Source organism: Neovison vison, chromosome 1 (genome assembly GCF_020171115.1).
Source record: "Neovison vison isolate M4711 chromosome 1, ASM_NN_V1, whole genome shotgun sequence".
Classification (NCBI taxonomy): Eukaryota; Metazoa; Chordata; class Mammalia; order Carnivora; family Mustelidae; genus Neogale; species Neogale vison.
In genome coordinates, this window is record NC_058091.1 from 229,969,000 (window position 1) to 229,986,489 (window position 17,490).

At 40.0% G+C, this 17,490-nt stretch overlaps 1 protein-coding gene across 3 annotated transcripts in view; it reads right to left on the bottom strand.

Annotated features, from left to right (window-relative positions):
- GPBP1 (GC-rich promoter binding protein 1) overlaps positions 1 to 17,085 on the bottom strand; it is a 77,193-nt gene extending 60,108 nt beyond the window's left edge. The window contains exons 1-2 of one of the 3 annotated variants that reach the window (XM_044224442.1): positions 17,003 to 17,085; positions 14,513 to 15,470 (exon numbers count right to left, since the gene is read on the bottom strand). The gene's annotated coding sequence lies outside the window, so the exon portion shown is untranslated. Of the gene's footprint in view, positions 1 to 14,512; positions 15,471 to 16,709; positions 16,894 to 17,002 lie in introns of those variants that run through there. The other 2 variants (XM_044224435.1, XM_044224451.1) reach the window with 2 other exon arrangements.
- Positions 17,086 to 17,490: the final 405 nt, after the last annotated feature.

Here is a 17,490-nt window from a genome sequence, read left to right on the forward strand (position 1 = left end):
GGGGGAGTCTGCCTTCTCCCTCTCACTCTGCCCCACCCACCTCTCATGCGCATGCACACACGTGTGCTCTCTCTCAAATTTTTAAAAATCTTAAAAAAAAAAAAGTTTTTTATACAGATGTGAAACACATTTTAAAGTTCCCAATGTCAGAGTGTTAAGTGAAGCTTTAACCACAGAACACATACACAATTACTATAAACTAACAGAGAATATGTTAGGGTAGATACCTTACCTTATACAACATTTTAGCCTTAATAAGATCTATTTAGGTAATTCTCTATATTCTGAGTCTAATTTTTAGTTTCACATGTTAGGCACTGCCCTGACCTACAGCTATAACAAACCTTACACAAAATACACATCTTAATCTCTCAAACACAGAAGAAACACATTCTCCCAAACACAGTTTGAGCTACCACTGCAATCGTAACTTGCTTTCTACTAACCTAAGCCAACTCTGTTAGCAAAAGACTCTGCCCTCTTATCAAACTGTCCTTTCCTAAGTTAAAGGACTAAGTTGAAAACGTTTTCACTCACATTTTCCCATTTCCACAATGTCCCTATAAGAACTCATTTTAATGAATATAAGAGACTAAAGGGTAATTCATGTGAAATGAATTTAATGAATTTGAAGAGACCAAAGGGTAATTCATGTGAAAAATCTGAAAACTATCAGTTGACTTAGAAGGAAAAACAAAGGCAACTAAATTACATACGGAAAGTCCTTAAGACATCTCACTATGCATTTTTCTTTTTTTTTTTTTTAAGATTTTATTCATTTATCTGACAGACAGAGACCACAAGCAGGCAGAGAAAGAGGAAGGGAAGCAGGCTCCCTGCTGAGCAGAGAGCCCTATACGGGGCTCGATCCTAGGATCCTGAGATCATGACCTGAGCCGAAGGCAGAGGCTTTAACCCACTGAGCCACCCAGGCGCCCCCTAAGATTTTTTTTTTTTTTAAATAATCTCCACATCCAACATGGGGCTCAATCTCACAACCCTAAGATCAACAGTCAACACTCCCTACTGACTGAGCCAGCCAGGCACCCCTAGGGAAATTTTTTTTCCCAGATTTTATTTATGTATTTGACAAAGAGAGACACAGCAAAGAGAGGAAACACAAGCAGGGGGAGTGGGAGAGGGAGAAGCAGGCTTTCTGCTGAGCATGCTGCCAGATTTGGGGCTCCAACCCAGAACTCTGGGATCATGACCCCAGCAGAGCTGAAGGCAGATGCCTAATGACGCCCCTCTAGGGAACATTTTTAAAGGCAAGGTCATAATGAATAAGCCCTTATCAGCCCCTTCAGGATGCTTACAGCAAATCCAAAACCAGTCTTTATAATCTAGCAACCAGACTAGAAGCTCCTACAACAAATTATTTAAGTCTAGGCAGATAAAACAGCTGCTAAATAATGTGACAACGAATCAACTAGGCTATGAATAATCTAACAAATTTCTCCTAGTCCCCAAACACTTAAACTGCAGTTCTATAATAAAAATACTAACTGCACATACTCAATTCTGGGGGAAAAATAAGTCAACCTAAATTATCTAAGATGTTAATTCTTTTACTCTGCACGTAAGTGTGCTAAGGATATAACAAATAAATGAGACAAGGTCCCCTGCCCTCAGAAGAGTATGTGATAAGTACGAGTGAAAGTAAGCCAGATAGAGACTGTGCACTGCAAGAAATAAATAGGATAATCCGTTAAGAGAAACCAAAGGGTATAGGAAGAAGGGCTGCCCACTTTACACAGAATGGTTAGAGAGTCACCTAGAATCTAACACATAAACTAAAGCTAAGCCAACAAAGGGAAAGAATAAGCAAGCATAAAGGCCCTAAGACAGGAAGGAAAATGGCCAGTGTGTTGAAGGAAGAGAAAGAGGGCCCTAAAAGGCAAATGGCTTAAGAAGAAATGGAGGGAACAAATCATTCTTACAGGGTAGAGTCTGCATATTATTCTCAGGTCCAGTGGGAACACCCTGCTCTGTGAATAATAAACTGCAGGGGGGGCAAGAATGGCAGAGAAACAAAGTTATAAGGCTAGAGCAATAGAGAAGATGGTGGTGGCTTAAGCAAGTACAATGACAGTGGAATAAAAAAGGACTTATTTCAAAAAGATTTGCTTAATGTTTAGACAAGAGGAAAAGTAGAAATCAAAGGTGATTTCCAAGTTTTTCAGCTTAAACAGATGAACCGTGTTGCCATTTACTGAACAAGGAAAGAATGGAGGCAGTATGGAGCTAAAAGACTCAAAAAGTGCCGTTTGGGATATATTAAATTTGTAAAATGAGGCCAAGAAGGCTGTTAAATTACAAGAGTAGAATATGGGAAAGAGATGTGGACTGCAGATTTAAATTTGAGATCATTTGCATATAATAAACTATGGTACCATTTCCCAGGTTACATAAATATTACCTCAGAAAAATGTAATGCATTCTGTTTTCATCAATTTTAAACATATTATGAAATGCAATCTAAACAAATCTGATTTGGGGTGCCTTGGTGGCTCAGTTGGTTAAGCATTTATCTGCCTTCGGCTCTGGTCATGATCCCAGGGTCCTGGGATTGAGAGCACCATGTCCTCACATTCTCTGCTTCTCCTTCTGTCTTTCCCATCCCCCTTCACACACACACACACACACACTCTCTCTCTCTCTCTCTCTGTAAGAAATAAAATCTTTTTAAGAATAATAAATAAAACTGATTTGTTTAGTTCTATCCTTTCAATTTACATTTACCTATGCTCTCACTCCAGTCGTATTCCTCCTGGCTGATCATAATGACCTTAAACCACTACTATGAGAGGCAGAGGTAACAATACTGCAAAATAAAGTCTGTATCATTTTACAATTTCAAAGCATTCAGCACTTGTTATTTTAACTTGAGTCTACTGATAACCTTGTGAAGCAAGAAAAGAACCAGTTTTATTAGGGCAGGAAATAAGAGTTTTATAAAGGCTGCCCTGGCCATCAACAAATAGCTATTATTTACTAGAAGGGATGAAACCACAATTCAAATTTAAAGACTCTTTTTACTCTGTATTCACAGAACAGAGCAAACCAAGTAGAGTTCAGGAATCTTACATTTTTGCCTCATTTGCTACTAAATGTTCAGCAGAAATGAAACAGCAGGCATACAGTAGGCATAAAAACATCCACTGAGGCAATGAACATCTTCTCTAGCAGACTAACACTCAAGAAATCCCAGAACTTCTGGTGATTCGAAGTTTTAAAGGTCAATTAAGTTGATAGTCTGCATCCTCCTTTCTCACCTCCAACACAGAAATACTGTCATTTATATCAAAGTATGTTCAAGTATAAATTAGATACTACCTAACACCTCAAGCCACACAGACTGCCCTATCAATTCAAGATGGCATTATTTTGCAACAGGTCTTACTTACTTCACAGGCCCATAAAAACAATTTCTTTTAGTCCACATTTCCTATAAAAGATTTTTTTTAAATGAAAGAGCTCATCAGGATTTTAAAATAAAGCAGAAAAAGTCAAATGCTAGCATCCATATTTATCAACTACAGACTTAAAATATATAGCAATGACAGTAAGTACACCAATAGTTTCACACATACAGGCAACTGATTTTCAAAAGACGTTATTTTGAAGTGATTGAAGGGGTAACAAAGCTTTCTCAACAATAACTGGGACAACGGGACATTGTCTACAGTATTAAAAAAAAAAAAAAAAGAAAAGAAAAGAGAAATAAAAAGAAAACCTCAAACCTTTGCTCACACCACACACCAAAAAAAAAAAAAAAAAAAAAAAAAAAATCATCATTCAAATCACATCACAGACCCAAAAGTGTAAGCTAAACTACAAAATTTCTATTGGAAAGGTGGAGAAAATTCTGTGACCTTGAGTCAAGGAAAGATTTTTTTTAGGACACACACAAAAAAACAATTTTACTTCAAACTTTAAAACACCTATTCTTCAAAACACACTCTTAAGAAAATGATGGCGGGGAGCCTGGGTATCTCAGTCAGTTAAGCGGCTGCCTTCAGCTCAGGGCTTGATTCCAGAGTCTTCCCATCAAATCAAGTCCAGATTCTGGCTTCCTGCTCAGCAGGGAGTCTTGCTGCTCCCTCTCCCTCTGCCCTTCCCCCATGCTACTGCATGCTTTCTCTTAAATAAAATCTTAAGACTTAAGAAAGAAAATGATAGCAAAACACAAACTAAGAGAATTTATGTGCAAAACATGTTATCTCATATACATGTACCCAAAATACATAAATAATTCTTACAATTCAACAAGACAATCTCCTCGTTTTTTTTTTTTTTAAAGATTTTATTTATTTATTTGACAGACAGAGATCACAAGTAGGCAGAGAGGCAGGCAGAGAGAGAGGAGGAAGCAGGCTCCCCGCTGAGCAGAGAGCCCGATGCGGGGCTTGATCCCAGGATCCTGGGATCATGACCTGAGCCGAAGGCAGAGGCTTTAACCCACTGAGCCACCCAGGCCCCCCAATCTCCTCGTTTTTAAATGGGCAAAAGAGGGCGCCTGGGTGGCTCAGTGGGTTAAGCTACTGCCTTCAGCTCAGGTCATGATCTCAGGGTCCTGGGATCGAGTCCCGCATCGGGCTCTCTGCTCAGCAGGGAGCCTGCTTCTCTCTCTCTCTCTCTCTGCCTGCCTCTCTGCCTACTTGTGATCTCTCTCTGTCAAATAAATAAATAAAATCTTTAAAAAAAAATTTTTAAAAAATGGGCAAAAGATCTGGACACCACCAAAACACATCATTAGGGAAATAAACTAAAACCACAAGGCAGGGGCGCCTCGGTGGCTCAGTGGGTTAAAAGCCTCTGCCTTCGGCTCAGGTCATGATCCCAGGGTCCTGAGATCCAGCCCCGCATCCACATCCAGCTCTCTGCTCAGCAGGGAGCCCGCTTCCCCCCTCCTCTCTGCCTACTTGTGCTCTGTCAAATAAATAAATAAATTCTTTTAAAAAACAAAACAAAACAAAAATACCCACAATGCAAATTCAAACCATATACTCACTCCACAGATAAAACTGAAAGACATCAAATACTGGCAAGAATGCAGAACTATGTAACATATACTGCTGTGCAAATGCAAATGGTTTAGCACTCTGTTAACAGACACTGGCAAGTTTTTAGCAGTCAAATACACAAAATTCATATGACCCTGCAATCACGTTGTTGGGTAATTTTCCCAAGAGAAAGGAAAACCATTCTCCTCACCAAATCCAATATGCAAATGTTCACACAAACTCTATTCACAATAGTCAAACACTGGAAACAATCCAAATGTCTAGCAACCAGAGAATGGATAAACATTTACTGTGTATCCACACAAGAGAATACCACTTAGCCATAAAAAATATGGATTATAATACATGCAATAACATGCATGAAAGAAGTCAGAAACAAAAGTATACAGTGTTTGGTCCCTCTATATGAAATTCTGGAAAACAATTCGCAACACAAAAGACAAGAAAAACAAACGTGGTTTCTACAGAATAGGGGTGAGGGAAGAGGACGGTCTGTAAAGGACAACAGGGTAACTTTCTGGGTGATGTAAACGTTCCACATTCTCAGGTGGTGGGATTACACAACTGATATGTCTTTTAAAAACCTTCAAACTAGGGGTGCCTGGATGGCTCAGTGGGTTAAGGCCTCTGCTTTCGGCTCAGGTCATGATCTCGGGGTCCTGGGATCGAGCCCGGCATCGGGCTCTCTGCTCAGCGGGGAGCCTGCTTCCTCCTCTCTCTCTACTTATGATCTCCGTCAAATAAATAAATAAAATCTTTAAATAAATAAATAAAAACCTTCAAACTACACTTAGAGTGAATTTACTGTATGTAAATTATACCTTAATATACCTAGTTTAAAAATGGGTTTGCATTTTATTAAAAAATAAATACGCACACATTCTTTCATAGAAACCAACTACTAAAATGTTAATTTTTTTTTTTAAAGATCTTCTTTGACAGACAGAGATCACAGGTACTCAGAGAGAGAGGGAGAGGGAAGCAGGCTCCCCACCAAGCAGAGAGCCCAATACCTTCAATTCATGGTAGAGAAAAACTGGTAATTACTTTTCTTTTGATCATTTCTACAAGTACTGAATACTGTCACTCCATTATATGATAGCTTTAATGTTGGCTAACTGCCCATTCAACTGAAATGGCAGTTAGTATTAGAAAGATAAATGAAACATACTCTAACCAATATACTATTAATCCACCTGACAGACTTTTCTTCCTAAAAGGACAGAAATACTTAGGAACACCAGTCACTTGTTTCTTTTAAGAAGGCCAAACAGAGAGTGTTTTGGAAATCTGTGAGAATGTTTTGGAAATATTCTAGAACTGTCACATCTGTGCTACTACATATTAAAATTCATTATTGTAACCATCGTATCTTTTTCACTTTAGAAGCATATTAATATGATCTTATGTGCATAAAATTTTATGTCAGGGTAATAAAGGGAACTTTTAAAAGTACTTGTTATAAAAGTTCTATGGATCTGACTGGATTCTCTATCACTGTCTACAGAACTATGCTGCCTAATACAAGCCTAATTAATAGCTAGTAGCCACATGCTATTGTTTAAATCTGCATTAAAATTTAACTTAAAATTCACTTCCTCATCTGCACTAGCCACATTTCAAATAAGGACTTAAGTCTAGCAATTACCATACTGAACAATGAAAACATAGAATGCTTCCTTCATTTCACAAAGTTCAATTGAACAGTGCTATACCAAAGTTAAGATCTACTTAGAACACTACAAAAATTAATTGTAAAAAAAAGAATACAGATAACTGGGGTGCCTGGGTGGCTCAGTGGGTTAAGCCGCTGCCTTCAGCTCAGGTCATGATCTCAGGGTCCTGGGATCGAGTCCCACATCGGGCTCTCTGCTCCACAGGGAGCCTGCTTCCTCCTCTCTCTCTCTCTGCCTGCCTCTCTGCCTACTTGTAATCTCTCTGTCAAATAAATAAATAAAATCTTTTAAAAAAAAAAAGAATACAGATAACAAAATTCAAATCCCAACTCCGTCACTTACTGATGACCTTAGGTAAATTAATTAATCTCCAAGTTTCTTAAAATCACTAAATGGAAAGAGCACTTATTTCACATGGCAATTGGGAAAAGCAATTCCTAATCTAAAATACTGTGAAAATTGGTTATTAAATGATCCAAAAAGAAGATATTCCTGAATGGGAATAAACCCATATTAACAATGTATTATTTTGGGGCGCCTGGGTGGCTCACTCAGTGGGTTAGGCCACTGCCTTCGGCTCAGGTCATGATCCCAGGGTCCTGGGCTCTGCTCAGCAGGGAGCCTGCTTCCCTCTCTCTCTCTACCTGTGATCTCGGTCTGTCAGATAAACAAATAAAATCTTAAAAAAAAAAAAATTATTTAAAAAGTCACAACTAGGGGCACCTGGGTGGCTCAGTGGGTTAATCCGCTGCCTTCGGCTCCGGTCATGATCTCAGGGTCCTGGGATCGAGTCCCGCATGGGGCTCTCTGCTCAGCAGGGAGCCTGCTTCCTCCTCTCTCTCTCTCTCTCTGCCTGCCTCTCTGCCTACTTGTAATCTCTCTCTGTCAAATAAATAAATAAAATCTTTAAAAAAAAAAAAAAGTCACAACTGTATCTCACTAAGGAAAAGAAAAATTTAGTAGCTAGCTAAGAATAAGTTACCTTCTCAGTCCTGAAACAGAGTATGCTTTCTCTACACTTTCCTCATAAAAACTTTAACTATGAGCCATCATAGTTGGAAGTCTATGCTCTAGATATTATATGTAGGTTCAGAAATACCACTTACTGACTGTGTGACCTTGGTGACTTAAATCTCTGTGCTTTCCTCTTCTCATTCATAAAATAAGAACAGTAAGACATTCCCACCCACACAAACTATCAGGATTAAAGTAGTTAATTCAGGGGCACCTGGGTGGCTCAGTGGGTTAAAGCCTCTGCCTTCAGCTCAGGTCATGATCCCAGGGTCCTGAGATCAGCCCCACATCATGCTCCCTGCTCAGCAGGGAGTCTGCTTCCTTCCCCCTACCCCCCACTTGTGCTCTCTGTCAAATAGATAAAATCTTACAAAAAAAATAGTAGTTAATTCACTTAAAGGGCTTAAACAGCCAGCTTAAACAGCCAATGTGGAAAACATTGATAAATAACAGTTACCAAAAATCAAGTCATCGTGACAGGTGCTGATTTCCAGAATATATCAAGAACTCCTGAAACTCAAATTTATTAACAGCTCAAGACCTTACATACACCTTTCTTCAAAGAGAAAAACTGGCCAATAAACAAATAAGACATCAATAATCATTAGAGAAATGCAAATCAAACCCAAAATGAGATACTACTTCATAACCACTAGGTTATGAGAACATCGAGAACAACAAATGTCAGAAAGAATACGGAGAAAATGGAACCCATGTGCCCTGCTGGTAGGAATAAAAAATAGTGCAGCCTTGACAGAAAACAGTATGGTGGTTCCTCAAGGAATTAAAAACAGAATTACCGTATGAACCAGCAATTCCACTTCTGGTATATACCCAAAAGAACTAAAAGCAGGAATTTAAAAAAAAAAAAAGGCAGGAATCCAAACAAGTATTTGTACACCCATGTTCACAGCAGCATTAGTCATCAATTCAGAAAGGTAGATATAACCAAAATGTCAGTTTACAGATAAATGGATAAACAAAATGTGATACATACATACCATGGATCATTCTTTTGTCTTAAAAAGGAAGGAAACTGATTCTACCACATACTACAACATGGATGAACCTCGAAGACACTATGCAAGCTGAAATAAACCAGTTACAAAACTAATACTGCACAATTCCACTTATACTAAGTACCTACATCAAAAATTCATAAAAATACAAAGTAGAATAGTGATTGCCAGGGGCGAGGGAGGCCGGAAATGTGAAGTTAATGGTTAATGGGTAAACAGAGTTTCAATGAGTTTCAATTTGGGAAGATGAAAAGTTCTGGAACTGAAAGGTAGTCATGAATGCACAACAATGTGAATGTACTCAACACCACTTAAATATACACTCAAAAATGGCTAAAATGGTCAATTTTATGGGTTTTCTCCCGCCATGATAAATTTCCCCCATTACAATGATTGGAAGATTAGTATCAAGTGGAAACAAACCTTATCTCCAAAGCTCAGACTGTGACTATAAATGTACAGATTTAAATCTGAATTTATATAAATTTAGAATATGCTTTCTTCTCTAAAGTTCTAACAGCCCAACCTACTAACTGTAGAGTGAAGACTGGCTAATTCTAATTATGCTGACAACGACTGGTTGGAAAGATTTCCTACTGTGTTTTTTTGTGAACATGTCCACAAATTCTTTTGAGAAAAGACGAAACCTAACTACACTACCCTGGTTTCGGGCTAGACTTAATGACTTGCTTGGAACAAAAAGAATGTGGCAGAAATGACTTCTGGAACAGGTCGTAACAGATATACTGGCTTCTACCTAATCTCTGAGATCACTTGCTCTAGGAACTGCAGCTGCCACATTTTAAAGAAACTCAAGGGGGGGCGCCTGGCTGGCTCAGTAAATGCAACTCTTGATCTTGGGGATTTGTGTTCGAGCCCCAAGCTGAGCGTACAGATTACTAAAACAAACAAACAAAAACAAACAAACAAAAATACCCAAAGAGTTGAAAGGAGATCCACCATGGTTAAGGAACTTTGTTCTCCATACAGCCAGCATCAACTGCTTCCAAGCCAATGAGTAGTACACTATCTTGGAAAAAGATCCTCCAGCCCCAATCAAGCCTTCAAGTATCAGCAGCTCTGATAACCATTCAGAGACTTTACGGAAGACCTAGAGGGAGCCAAAACCACTCCGGTAAACTGCTGCCAAACTTCTGACCCACAGATACCACGCGAGATAATACTATTACTTTTTTTAAACTCACTCATTAAGAGAGTATTTATACTCATTGAAAAGCAAACTAATTTCTTTAACTAGTATGCACTTGTAACGACAATTTTTCAGTTTAAGAATTTTTTTTTAAAGATTTTATTTATTTGCCAGAGAGAGAGAGAGAGAGAGAGAAGGAGAGAGAGTGCGCGCACAAGCGAGCACAGGCAGACAGTGGCAGCAGAGGCAGAGGGAGAAGCAGGCTCCCAGCCGAGAAAGGAACCCGATGTGGGACTCGATCCCAGGACACTGGGATCATGACCTGAGCCGAAGGCAGCTGCTTAACCAACTGAGCCACCCAGGCGTCCCTCAGTTTAAGAATTTTTTAAGTAGGCTTCATGTGGAGCCCAACACAGGGCCTTGAACTCAACACCCTAAGATCAAGACCTGAGCCAAGGAGTGCCTGAGTGGCTCATTCAGTTAAGCATCCAACTCTTCATTTTAGCTCAGGTTATAATCTCAGGAGAGCCTGAGCTGGAGCCCAGCAAGGAGCCTGCTTTGAAGTCTCTTCGAGGAGTGCCTGGGTGGCTCAGTGGGTTAAAGCCTCTGCCTTCGGCTCAGGTCATGATCCCAGCGTCCTGAGATCTATCGGCTCTCTGCTCAGCGGGGAGCCTGCTGCCTGCTTCCCACCCCCGTCTGCTTGCCTCTCTGCCTACTTGTGATCTCTGTCAAATAAATTTTTTTTAAATCTTTAAAAAATATATAAATAAATAAATAAATAAAATAAAGTCTCTCTCTCCCTTTGGGACACCTGAGTGGCTCAGTTGGTTAAACAATTGCCTTCGGCTCAAGTCAAGATCCTAGGGTCCTGGTATCTGTCACCGCAGCTGGCTCCCTACTGAGCAGGGAGCCGGCTTCTCCCTCTCCCTCCATGCTTGTGTGCTCTGGCTCTCGCTCTCCCGCTCTCTCTGTCAAATAAATAAAATCTTTTAAAAGAAAAAAAAGTGTCTCTCTGCCCCCCGCGCCTCTTCTCACTGTCTCGCTCTCACCTTAAAAAACAACAATAACAACAACAACAAAAAATAATACCTGAAGTGTGATCAAGAGTCGGACACTTATACAGACTGAGCTGTCGAGGCATCCCTCGGTTTAAGAAATTCTTAAGGTCTATTTGCAAGTTCTGAGTTTCAAAGGAAACATGACATATTTAACAATCTGAAAACCTGTTCTTGCTAAAGATAAGTACAGAAAAAACCTTTTAAAAAGGTTTCAAAAAATATAATCTGTAAACTGAATTAAAGGGCAGAAAATTAAACACCAAACATCGTACACACCAAGCTCTGGACAGAAAGATGACTCAAGAACAAGAAAATGAGAGGGATACCTTGTACAAAAAGATGCAAAAACTAACAATTACTTGAAAGGATATAAAGCAAAAGCCTGTAACTATTCTTGTGGGTGTGGTAGCTAACAAAAAAGGGGGAAAGCAAGCAGGTAAAACTGAAAAACATCCAACCACAAAAGGTTTATCAGTAATTCTAGCATTTTGTTTCTCATGAAGCTCCTGTGCCAAGTAATGGACCTGCTCCCCAGAAAAGTATATAAGCACCCTCAAAATGATGGATTTTGGAGAATTTTCAAACCAGTCTCCCACACCCACCTATGCAGCCCAAGAAAATTGACGTCAGGAAACCCTGACATATAAAACATTTAAAAAGGGGGAGAAGGGGACAAAGAATACATCTCTTTCCAACACTCTCTCCCTAAATACGCCAAATCCACCAACCTAAGTGCTGCTGAAGTACTGAAACCCAAGAGCTATACTTTAGATTTCTCTGGCCATGTGAGAGACTACACAGAAAAAAAGAAAATGGCGCTAAAAGGGAAAAAGAGATGAGTTAGTTCGGTACTTTCCTGATCTAGGACCAAGCTAGGATAATAAATGAAACTGGAAGTGGGGAAGGACAGAGCATGAATGGAAGAAACAACTTCAGACTATAACAAATACTGACCTGACATGTATTATATCAGAATCGCAAAATACTGGAAATCAAGATAAAACATTACACCTATATTACACTTCACAATTAACCAAAAGCCTTCATATAAATTATTTCCATCAGTTTTCAGGAAAACCCAAGACCAAAGAGATTAGGTAAATACACAAGGTCATATAGGCCCCTTTCTAGATCTTCCAAACACTAAACCAAAAGTCTCCCTTCGGACTCCCAGCCATTTCCCCTTTTCTACATTGCTACCCTTACCTGGATCTAAACTGTTATCTAAAAATTTTTATCAAAAATTAAACAGACAAAAGGTGGTTATGTCAAAGACAATCTGGCCTGGGTTTCAGCCATATCCTCACTTGCTAACTTTACTCCCAAACTAAAAGTTCCCATACTTATTCCCTCTGTAACTCTCTAAATTTCGTTTTTCTTTCTTCTTCTGTTCACTCCTGTTATTGCTTTACTATTCCTCCCTTCCTCCATTCTCAAATGTCAGGAACTTTAAGCACAAAAATCTATGGGCTCATCTCAGAGAAAAAGTAAAAGCTAACAGACACTCAGCTTCTACCTGTGCAAAGAGGATTTAGCTTAACTTCAAGTTCCATTAGTAATCAATATTTTTTTTTGTAATGTAATTTTATTTTTTTCCAATTTATTTATTTTCAGAAAAACAGTATTCATTATTTTTTCACCACACCCAGTGCTCCATGCAAGCTGTGCCATTAGTAATCAATATTAACCAAAAAGCAGTATACAGAAGAAAAAACAAAAATATCAGAGATAACACCCAAATAGGAGTTAACGAAGTACAATTCACAAGAAAGCAATATAGCACAGTAATTAAAAATATGGAGCCCTCCAGTCAGAGTTGGAGATTTGGTCAAGACTTCCACCTAACCTTGGTCCTAACCAAGATTCAATCTCCCAGATTCAATCTCCCAAAATCTTAATTCTCTCACCTGCATAACTGTAACTATAATAGGACTTTCTTCACAGAATTATTCTAAGAGCTAAAGTATACTATGTAAAGTTCACAGTAAAATACATGACACAATCACCTTAAATGTTAATTACCATGATTATTATGTTTAGACCTACAGTCTAAGCACAGGAGATTTAAAAAAAAAAAGAGTAGGGTAGATATGAGGAAAAAAGGTGAAGGAGAGGTTGGGGAGAAACAGCCTAGTAATTGTTCCAATTACTACTGCTATCTATTTTGATGCCAAGAATATAGGATTTATCAAAACATTCAAGTAAGTAAACTGTCCATGAACAATTGCTATAAGCAAAGTTCACTAATGTTAGACAATTCAAAGATTAACGTTAATTCTTAAAAACCCGGTCTCTAGAATTATCTTGATCCTGTTATCATGGCTCTGGGTAACATCAGCAGGAATAATTTAAAGGAAAATAATCATAAATAATGTTCTTTTCTATGAAAAAAGACCATTTACTTCCACTTCAACTTTTTTATCACATTTAAGAGGCATATTTGTAGACAAGTAATGCATATTTGTAGACAGAAATGCAAATAATAGTCTCTCTGAAGGGAAAAGGTGGAGAACGGTCTCGCCTTTTTTTTATATATAAATCAAGGTGGACGCTCTATGAGAAGTACTACACAGCTCTGACAGACAAAACACAAATAACCCAGTCTATTTTAACAGAGGGAATTACTTAATTCTAATCTCAATTTTAGATAGAAAATAAACACAGAATACCTACAATCTTCTGCTCTAAGTGAGATAAAGGGATTCAACAGCATAGAAAAAAAGTTCTGTTTTGGAATAAAAAAGAGCAACTGACAAGTTATAAAGCCATCTTTGTAAGATGTTCAAAACTATAACTGTTTATCCAATAAAGATAATTCAGTGAAATAAGCTAATTTTAGCTACACTGATATATCACTAACAGTGTCTAAAAAATAAATTTTACTTTTTTTTTTTTAGTAACAAACATTCGTATGCCTAGGAATCACTGAAAAACTATATAACTAAGGGTACCTAAAAACACTATTCAATACTGAAAACTTTAAGTATTATTAAAACATAATCCTTGCTTTCCAAAGGATCTACTACAGAAATACTGCCAACTTTTTAAAAAAGTTTTGTTTATAAACTTGATCAGCATAACATTCCAAAAAGAAAATACATCAAGTTATTTAAAAGAATTATGAATTATTATGAAAATCAGGCTTTAAAACCAATCATACATTATAATTTAAACTACCAAACTAAACAGCAACTCTAAACTCATTTTTTAGAAAGCAGCCTCAACTCATATTTCGAAAGTAAACTAACTAGCAAGACACATGAAATATTTGTTTTTTCCTAACCTTTTGACCAATCTAAGAATCCATAAAAATTATGATGAATACTCACAAGGATTTTCACTTCATAACCACAAAAAACGTAAAAAAAAAGTACTGTGTGATCTGAAATATTCTTAAATTTTAACTCTTTCTGCATTTCAATTTACTTAATGGTAGTCTTCAGACTGTCCAGGAAATTGAAGCCAAACAGTATTATTCCAAGAAACTGAACGGCTTCCAAACAGAATAAACTTGACTCTCATTACAGTTACAAATGAATGTATGATTTGCTCACCATATAATACTTACAAATTCCAACAGGACTGCACAGGAAGGTGTTGGGTTTTTCTCTGTAATCTTTATGTTTTCCAGTTTGTTTTTTTATTTTGTATCCTCTGATATAATATCCAAGTTCTTTGAAGATACTTAACCTATGACTATTTGACATAGAGTTACTTCAAGTCAGCTACCCATACTTCTGTTTTAAAGTTTTCATATGGCTATCTCCAGAATTAGCCAAGTTCCTTGGATTTAAGATTTTAAAGTCTTCTTTCTTATTCCATGTACTGGTCAACTGTTGTACTTATCCACTCCGGATGAAATATCCAATTTATGAGCAAAAAAGCAAAAACAAAAAGAAAATTTCACATCTGAAGAGCATTCCTAAACATCAGCATATAGAGACACATAGCTATCTCAATACTACCATGCTGCTGGAAAACTGCAACATCTTAAATTTCCACGTAAATAAAAGATAAAACGGAAAAAACTCTGTATTCTTTCAATGTCTTCATTTAGAAAAGCTGTCCCATTGTGACATGAAAAGGGCTGAGGTCAAAAATTCCTAAAATTTTTAATAAAGGTAAAAATAAACTGCCAAGAAACTTCAGCAATATTTAAACAGTAATCTGAAACTGCCGAAACTATTCAGTACACAAATCAAACATATCTTACAGTTTTGGCTGAAAAACAACTAAAGGAGAGGGATGGGGGTAGGGGGAAGAGGCAAAAATACCACCAGCTGAATTTAACCAGTTATAGAATCCGTTTGAACCAAAATACTGAAGAAATGCCTGGGTCTCTTTTAAGCAGCTTGTAGAATTGTTCAACTACTATAAATTCACTTCAGAGATGATTCTTGCCACTTTTAATAAACTTCTGGGGCAAAATTATCCAAAAACATTGTAATCCCAAAATGGCCACTTCAAATATCCGGGGCCTTTTACACAAAATCTAGATGATCTTCATATAGGAGTAATTCAATCACCTGTAAAAGTTATAAAAAAAAAAAAAAACTTAAATTACACACTGAATTTTAATTTTGAGCTTAAAAATTAACCCCCTTCTTGAAGAGTCAACTTCTGGAGAGAAACTCACTTCTACGAAATTCTACCGGCGTCTGAAAAAAGGCTCAGCCCAAGCAAGCGCCCCAAAACAGCCTACTGGATGAAAAAGACTTCAGAATAAAAGAGGAAAAGGTGGGAGATGTTACGGAGAAGGAGTGATTTCAATAGGGAAGGGGGTGCGCATATAATACGGGGGAATTACATAAACTTCCTACACTTTCGCGTAAAAAATTAAGAACTGCCCCACAACCTTAAAAAAGATTTTCTCTATTTTCAGTTCACGGGGCCCAAGGAAAAGAACAGGCCGGTTTGGTGCCATGGAGTATCAGTAAATAGAACTTGGGGGAAAAAAGGGATATAAAGAGAAAGACGCTCTCTCCAAATTAGATATGTCTAAATGAAAAGACATAATTTCTCCACGAAGGGTAGAAAGTAGGGAGGTGAGAAATGGGGCAAGAACATTCCTTAAACTTGCCTGAGGGGGAGACTTCCCGGCTTCTGTGGGATAAAGGTGTCGGTCCCCATTTCCTTGAATTAAGAAAACAGGTTTCTCCCAACACTGAGGGGGTGGAAGGTACCAAAACGTGCTCGTAAATCCCATTTAGAGTGGTTCTCTCCAAAACCAGAATAGGTCCCTTCAGGCCGCACAGGACTCCGGAGTACATGGTAGTATTAGACTCAATACACAGCAAGGACCACGGACCCGGGAAAGGAAGAGCGGGCGCGCTACTGAAGAAACAAGCGAAGGCCACAACTCGGCCTCGACTCCCTCGGCCCTCTAAGAGGAGCAGTAGTACCAAAGGAGGCGGGCGTGTGCGAGAGGCCGGAGGAAGGAAGATCCAGCACGGAAAGCGTCGGATCCGTTCTCAGCCTCCGCCAAACATCCCCCAGCCACCAAGCCTAAGCCATCCACCCCCTCCCCACAACCGCCACCCCCACTCCACCGCGGCCGAGTAAATACCTAAAGGGGCTTCTCTCAGCGCCGTCCTTCCGTCTCTCTCCTTGCTCTCCGCCACCCCCCCACACACACACACCGCGTCCGCGGGCAGCCTCACACCTCGCGCCGCCAACGCCGCTCCCGACCCCTCAAACCCCAACGCCGACAGGGGCACCCCCTTTTTCCCCCAGACTCCAGCGCGGAGCAGAGAGAACGGTGTTACCTTCTGCCACACCAGAGGTGCCCCTGGCCTGGGGGTGCCGCTGCGCTCGATCCCGGGAGGAGGTTTTCGGTACTTTGAATAATCCCCTTTTGCCGCTTTTCCCTCCCCCACAACCAGTCTCAGTCCCAAAATGGCGCCGACCCGATCCGCAATGTTCTGGGTCAAGTCTCGCGAGATCGTGGAAGGTGGCGAGGCGGGGAAGGAACTAGAGGGGTTGAGGAGAAGGGAGGGGAAAGGCGGGGCGAGGAGAAGGAGGAGGGAGAAAGGGTGTGGAAGAAGCGGTGCGAACGAACCTACTGGGCGGGGCAGCAGGAGGAGCGCCTCCACCAGAGAACCTTCTGGCCCAAGCAACCGCTCACGCCCCGGCCGAAAAAGCTCCGCCCTCTACGTCGGGCGGCTGGGGGGAGGGGAATAGGGCGTGGCTACGTCTAGGGGCGGAGCGTCGAGGAAGCCCCGGAGGTAGGGGCGCGTGGGGGGCGGTGGCTCCGTGCAGTGACGTCAGGAGCAGCTGGAGTCGGGGATTACCCCCTGCTGCTGACGTGAGGACGGTGAACAATCGGGAACGTTCGGTGGAAGGGGGAATTCCCCGCCGCTCCCTGAGGAGCCCCTCCTCCTGCCCCTCCCCCACCCGGGGCCGCCCAGGAGCCAGGGATGGTGGGGCCTCTGGGAGGGTGAGAGAGGAAGGCTGAGGCGGGAGGCAGCCGCTGCAGCCGCGGCAGCCGGAGTAGCGCGTGTCGCTGCGTCTTCTCTGCCTGGACGCTCGGAGTCGCCACGGCGCGCT